We start from the raw sequence: 7,422 nt of genomic DNA on the forward strand, positions 1-7,422 counted from the left end.
AAATGGTCGTTTGTGAATAACCTACCATAAACAATTATAGTAATTGATTTCAAAGGTCAAATATGAAACATTGCCTTCACAGAAGAGAATTCACTAAGCAAACATAACTTAATCCATATATTACCTTGGCTGGAATGAATGGCATAAACATTGTCTTGGAATGGAGGTTCAACTTTACTACATTTACCGGTAGCGACCATATTACAGTTCTACCGCTACTAATTAATTGATATTGATTTATTGATATATCCTTCTTCCTATTGACTTACTGCTATATGACCTAAGTGACATGGCCGTCAACGAAGTACACAATGACACTGATAGACGATAAGAAAGTTGATTTCTACGTCAATAAGTTTAAATAGAACATATAAAAAATCAAATAGAGTCTATACAAGTATCGATGAACGAATGGAATGTTAAATAAACTAGTGTGGCCTAATTAATGACAACTTTGTACTACTTGAAAAGTAACAGAAGCAGACATGCAAGTTCCAACTTCGAACAATATTGAAACGTATACATTCCTCGAAACTCTAATTGTATGTGTTATAAACAGTTGATCAAAGATGATTATCGGTTAAAACGTAAAAAATCAAAGTAAAAAGCAGAATATATTACATTTACATGAGGAGGAGTGAACAAATGATTGATGAATACTGAAAAATGGAAATCGGAATCAGAATGGTGAGGAAGTAAAGAAGTGTGGGTTAAAAAAGTCGACAGGTTGTTTGAAATGGGGTGAATGACGGTATCCAATGTTGTTAATCACAAATGGCGTGATGACGCTACTTTTTTCATTTTCGTTCCACCTTTGAATTAATTATTTGAAATAAACAATCTCAATCACAATCATATTACTTTTAAAAAATTAGATGAGTAAACACTAACAATCACAATCACATTGGTTTACAATTGAGGCCCATTTTGATTGATGGTCCAATTGGAATCAAACTAAATTACACTATTTTTCGTTCCCCCATCTAAATGTGGCCTAAAATGTTAGAGATTCAACTTTTCTTTCTTCCCTGACATATTGTTGAACAAGAAAACAGTAATAAAATGATCTACTCACCTAACAACTGCGTGTACACACATTTAGAGGTTGAATGTTCAAATCTTCATTTTAATGTTTATTATTATGGTAAAAACACCAATAGCACACATCTATATTTTGAGGTCAAATGTTCAAATCCTCATATTAACATTTATTATTATGGTAAAAACACCAATAGCATGCTTTATACACGATAGAAAAATGGTTTATAGATGATATACTTTATTAACGATAAAGAGTTGGCACGTATTTAGTGATATACAAAATAAAAAAGTATTTGTGATATCAATAAATGATTTTTTATGTCGACGGAAATATTGAGTTCTTAATTTTACATAAATTTTGATGGAAATATCGATAAAATTTCTATTTTTATGGATATTTCTGGAAAAAAATATAAAATCAAAAGAATAAAAAAATAATTTAAATTAGTAAATAAATATTTTATAATTTTTAAATAAGTCAACATGTCTAGTATCTATATTATATTTATATTAATGATATTTTGTTGCTTAATTATTATGTTCCGTGGATTTTTCTATAATATAATGGATTCACCCTATGGAAACATAAAAATATTCGATGGACATATCGACATGTCGATAAAAATTTAATACTGTGATTATAATTTTATAAATATACTAATATAGTAGCTACTAATTAATCAATAATTCAAATGTCTAAAAAGGACATTGTGATCTTTTTGAGTTTTATATGTAAATGATGGGTAGCTCATTTTCATTAGGTTTCTTTCTATCATAGTCATCTTAACTTCAATTCCATTCTGCATTGTTTGGCTCCACATCGCTTTTGGAATTGGCTTGATCATGTAGGACAATTTAGGGTCCGTTTGATAACGTTTTTATTTTCCGTTTTCTATTCCTTATTTTTTTTGTTTCATGTTTATTGTATTTTATGAATTAGAAACAGAAATATGTTTGATAACTATTTCTATTTCCTGTTTCTTCAAAAAAAAAAAAAAAAACAACAGAAACAGAAAATTGTTTGGTAACTGTAAATTGAAAAATATTAAAATCTGAAAAATTGAAAATTGAAAATTGAAAATAATATATAAATAAAGGAAATTTTAAAAATGTATAATTACAAAACAAAAGAAATGTAATATAGAAAATAGAAAAAAAAAAAAAAAAAAAAAAAAAAAAAAAAAAAAAGGGCTTCAGATGGGATTCGATCTCATGACTAGCTAAACAAAACTGAAAACCTTGGGGAGATGTCCAGAGGGCAAAGCGGGGGCGGGGAGACCATTTCCCATCCCCGTGAAATTTCTACGAGGAATTCGCCATGGGGATCGGGGCAGGGATAACATTTTCGTTTTCCATTTTTCGTTTCCTGTTCCTTATTTCTTGTTCCATGTTTATTGTATTTTATGAATTAGAAACAGAAATATGTTTGACAACTATTTCTATTTCCTGTTTTTTAGGGAAAAAAATAGAAATAGAAAATTGTTATATAACTGTAAATTGAAAAATATTGAAATCTAGAAAATTGAAAATAATATATAAATAAAGGAAATTTAAAAAATGTATAATTAAAAAAAACAAAAGAAATGTAATATAGAAAATAGGTTCTTAAAAAAAAAAAAAAAAGCTTAAGATGGGATTCGATCTCATGACTATCTAAAGAAAACTGAAAACCTTGGGGAGATATCCACGGCGCAAGGCGGGGTCGGGGAGACCATTCCCCGTCCCCGTAAAATTTACCACGGGGATCGGTGTGGGGATTCCCTGCCGAAAATTTTTTCTCATTATCTTTTCTTTTCTAATTAATTTAAATTACTAATGTGAGTAAAAATTATTCAATAAATTTTTTATTATAATTAGTTTTATATGACAATTTGAATTTAAAGATAAATTACTCAAATTCTGGACTAAAAAACTAATTAATTTTTTTTTAGAAAGAAATAAATATAAATCAAATTATTCACATATATGATCTAAATTTAAATATTCAATATAAACATATTCATTATCTTTTCCAATAAATAATCAAATTTGAAATTTAAATGTAAGATTTATATAATAATAATAACATAACATTAGATAATTATACTAAATAAATATGTAAAAGCTAATTGGAACGTGGACGGGCAAAAGGGCGGGGGATGCATTCCCCATCCCCATCCCCGTTTAGCTTATGGGGAGTTTTTTTCTCCCACTCCCTCCCCCATTCCTCGCCTAATCGGGGAATTCCCGCCCCATCCCCCTGGAAAAATTAGACATCCCTACGTAATACCAATAGTCCAAAAAGATGGTTGTTTGTGCATGGCAAAATTTTAATAGAATAAGAATAGAAGAAACGACTTTTTATAGTTTCTCAAATTTGACCTCTTTTTAGAAATATTTCCCAAAATTTAGAAACAAGAAACATGAACAATGAACAGTTATCAAACAAGTCCATTTCTTAGAAAATGAGAAACAAAAATAGGAAACAAGAAACAAAAACATTTTCTTAGCTTCTTCTTCTCATAATGAAATTACCATTAAAAATATTTATTTTTATTATTATAAATAAATTAAATTAAATTAAATATGAAAAAAGAAAAAGAAAGAAAAAGAAAAAGACATCATGTTCCATGCTTGCGTTATTGACTTTGGGGGAAAATCTTTCCCACTAGTCTTGTCTTCACATTCACAACACATCACACCTAGGAATTAAAGGAAACTTGGTCTCAAATCGTTCTTTTTTATCACGTTTAAAAGACTTCTAATTAATTAATTTTACTTTTGAAAACTACACTTGTCCTTTACTCTAAAAAAAATGAACTTTTTAATACATATACAAAATAATCAAATGAACTTTCGTGTCTATTTCCTATTTTACATTAAGAAAAAGTTAAGATCGTTTAATTTAATTATATGATTTCGTATTTTAAATAATATACTGCAATCTTTATCATCCTATACTTTTTAGAAATTTTTTGCATGTACAAATTTGGCATGAAGCACATCCTTTTTGTTCATATATCTCATCAACTTATTCACTTAAATCAAAAGAGTTTTATTACATATATGCTTAGTTAAATGTCGGATATTTGGCCAAAACCAGATGTAAATATGTGTGTTTTTTTGTTTTTTTTCAAAACCATAAAAAAAAAAGGTTAGCAACAAGAATAAAAATAATTCTTTATACAAAATTTAAACATTTGTAAAAAAAAGATTTAGGAAAGAAAAAAAAACGTAAAATAAAAATTGAAAAAAAGTAAGTTTGTTATAATTTCTCACTTATTGTATGTGTATGACATCATCCAAATTTGCATGCATGATACATGATACATCACAATTTTTTCTTCCTTTCTTCTCTTTTAAATTCAAAAATGCAATCAATGTATGCCATGTAGATTTAGTCTTTACTTAATTTTTATTATCTGAACTGATAATCACTTTGGGGATTCGTCTGATTTGGGAGCTGGGAACTCAGCTACACAAGATGGAATTCACTCCTTCCCCAAAGCAGGGGTAAGTAGATAGATTGCTCCTTTAAGAGTTGATTCCGAGGCTTGAACGATGTGACGCCACGTACCTTCTCATGGCCCGAGAGATGTCCACACTATGTTGTATTATTCATTAGAGAGATCAGTGGTACTTAAGAAATTAGATGTAACTACAAAGGAAAAACGGTAAATTGGCCCAGCTGTACTTACGAGCATCTGTAAAGGGTTATTGTACTGTTGATTGGTTATATCCGATGAACACAGAAATATATCTGTGGTGAGAAGAGTGCAGTTGTCGGTCTTTAGTGGAATGCCTCGCAGTTAATAGATGGTGGATCTCGTGGCTAAAGAGTTTAGTCAGCTATTCATGTACCGTTGGAGCTTTGAGCCATAGGTCCATAAGGTCCCCTTGGTAGCTCAATGGATTCAACTTGAGAATCAGTTTTTGGGTCAGTTTGAAATATTCAAATTGACAAGAGGAAGTTCGATTATATATGATATGATTGAACTAGTCAATTATATATGATATAGTTGACATGATGTATGAGATTCATTAATTTGAGGAAAATGATATAAATATGATTTATATCTAGTGGAGGAGAAAAAGACTATGGTTAATGTATTGCATATAATGTGATACTAAACCATAGGTTAATGAATATAATATGATTATATTTATTATTTAACTTTAACAATTATAGGATAATTGTGACGACTTTTTCTCCGTAACCGAATGATAGTGGGAGGTTGCATTCAGTTTTCGTAACTGAAGGATAAAATGAAAATTGTTTTCATTTTGCATAGAGATTAGCATTCACTCACGTTTTGTGTATACTGCCTATCGCATAGCAAATTGAGAGCATACACGATAGCTCAACATTTCTAAATGATCGTATACACGCGCGCAGTTTACTAAACGATTGCATAGATTTTGCTAAACGATCGTCTAGCTCTTTTCTAAACGATCGCGCGCCCGAGCGTTTACTAAACGATCGTCTATACGATCGCGACCTTTTTACTAAACGATCGTGTACCTCTACCTAAATAATCAAGCATCGTCTGTACAATAGACACTCGATATTCTTCCACTTGCTTGGTCGTGGTATACGATTGGCTTTTCCTCCTTCCCTCTACCAAATCCAACAGAGCCCACACCTCCTGGATTCTCACACGGAGAATACCAAGGGTTCCAAGTGATGGTGTCTTCCTTGCTACCATGTTCGTGAGGAGGCCGTTCGTAGGTAGACGATTTGGTAGACGATTGCTTGGACGTTCTCAGCGAGAGTGAGAGTAGCAGTCCTTAGACGAGAGCGAGATTTTGGTAAATAAGGGTTCTTCAACTGTTACGTATCTTCTCTCTTTGTTATTTAAATTTCAAAGCATGCCTGTAATTTATTGTATATTGCATAACTAGTTTGTTTGATTATGAATGTGGTAATTCTGTCACAATGAGTTTGGAACGATCTTGCTTCCGCCCAGAGGTACTCTCTAATAAGAGTTCCTTCAAGAACAACTATGAAAGAATGTCGATTAAGATCTTTTATCCGAACTTTTTGCTTTATTAGCAACATGATCATGTCCATCACCTGCATCGTGTACATGTATACAACAATAACCACACATAAATCTGATTTAACACAATAAACATGATGTAAGACATGTAAAACACTCTGTAATTAAAAAATCACAGACATCACTATGGACCCAAGTGCCAAATGTGTGCCGTTAATTCTTAATGAAACCACTCATCATCCACCTACACTTGCGAACCTCGTTTTTATTTTTTTCATAAGCCAACCACAGAATAACTTTCACTCTAGCAGTAGTCGAAAGATTGTGTAAAGGATGATACATCATTTTTTAATCAAATTTACCATGCACTTCAATTATCTTACCAATCGCATCGTCCACTAAAAAAACGATGTATGTAATTTCATTGTTGGTTGGCTCTGATGATTCCATACTAGTAGGTGATATCTTAGTCTTCTTACATCGATCATCCTGTTTCATAGACAGTCGTTTGCGAATAACCTACCATAAACAATCATAGTAATTGATTTCAAAGGTCAAATATGAGACATTGCCTCACATAACATAATTCACTATTGCCTCACATAACATAATTCACTAAACAAATGTAACTCAATCCATATATTACCTTGGGTGGGACGAACGGCATAGACGTTGTCTTGGAACGAAGATTCGATAGTCCCAATATAGGTTCCTTCCTCTTTGTTGGCTTTGTAGGAGGTATGTGTAATTTACGCTGCTTAACCATTCCTATACTCTTCCTAGTCATCGACACCTATAAATATAATATGAGTGAGGCAATTTTCATATACTGAAAGAAAAAACTTAACATCATGAGAACGTATAATTGAAAGAATGAAAATCCTTACACCACATGCCACATCTTTGGATTGAATTTTCGTCTCTTGAGTGGCCACATGGTCACTCAAATGTGTGTGTTATGAGTTAGAAACATTTGGGGCAAGTTAAAGCATTGTATTTGAGGGAAGGGAGAATACTCATTCACTATTTTCGGATGGACCTAAATGTGGTCAAGTTGATGGTGGGTTGACCATAGGAACTCTCTCTGGTGATTTACTAAAGGACGGATCCTGTGCTTCCAAAAAGTTCTAAAATTCATCATCATTGGGTTCATTCATCTAAACTTCGGGTCTAATTATGAGGCCAACTAGTTGTTGGCATTGTGTATTAATAGAAAAGTGGTTTACAATGTCCAATATTTGAAGTGAGCCAGTGGCATATAATGGTTGTAATTCAAATGTTGTGTCATTAACATCTGATTCATGTCTCATCACTATGGGATAATCTTCTTCTTGTAGTCCAAACCTACTTGATTCAGTCGTAGGTGATAGAGATCGAGCATCAAACTCAGTTGGGATTTGAT

The sequence above is a fragment of the Benincasa hispida genome, chromosome 11, assembly GCF_027475165.1.
Source record: "Benincasa hispida cultivar pf3 chromosome 11, pf3_genome.v1.1, whole genome shotgun sequence".
Classification (NCBI taxonomy): Eukaryota; Viridiplantae; Streptophyta; class Magnoliopsida; order Cucurbitales; family Cucurbitaceae; genus Benincasa; species Benincasa hispida.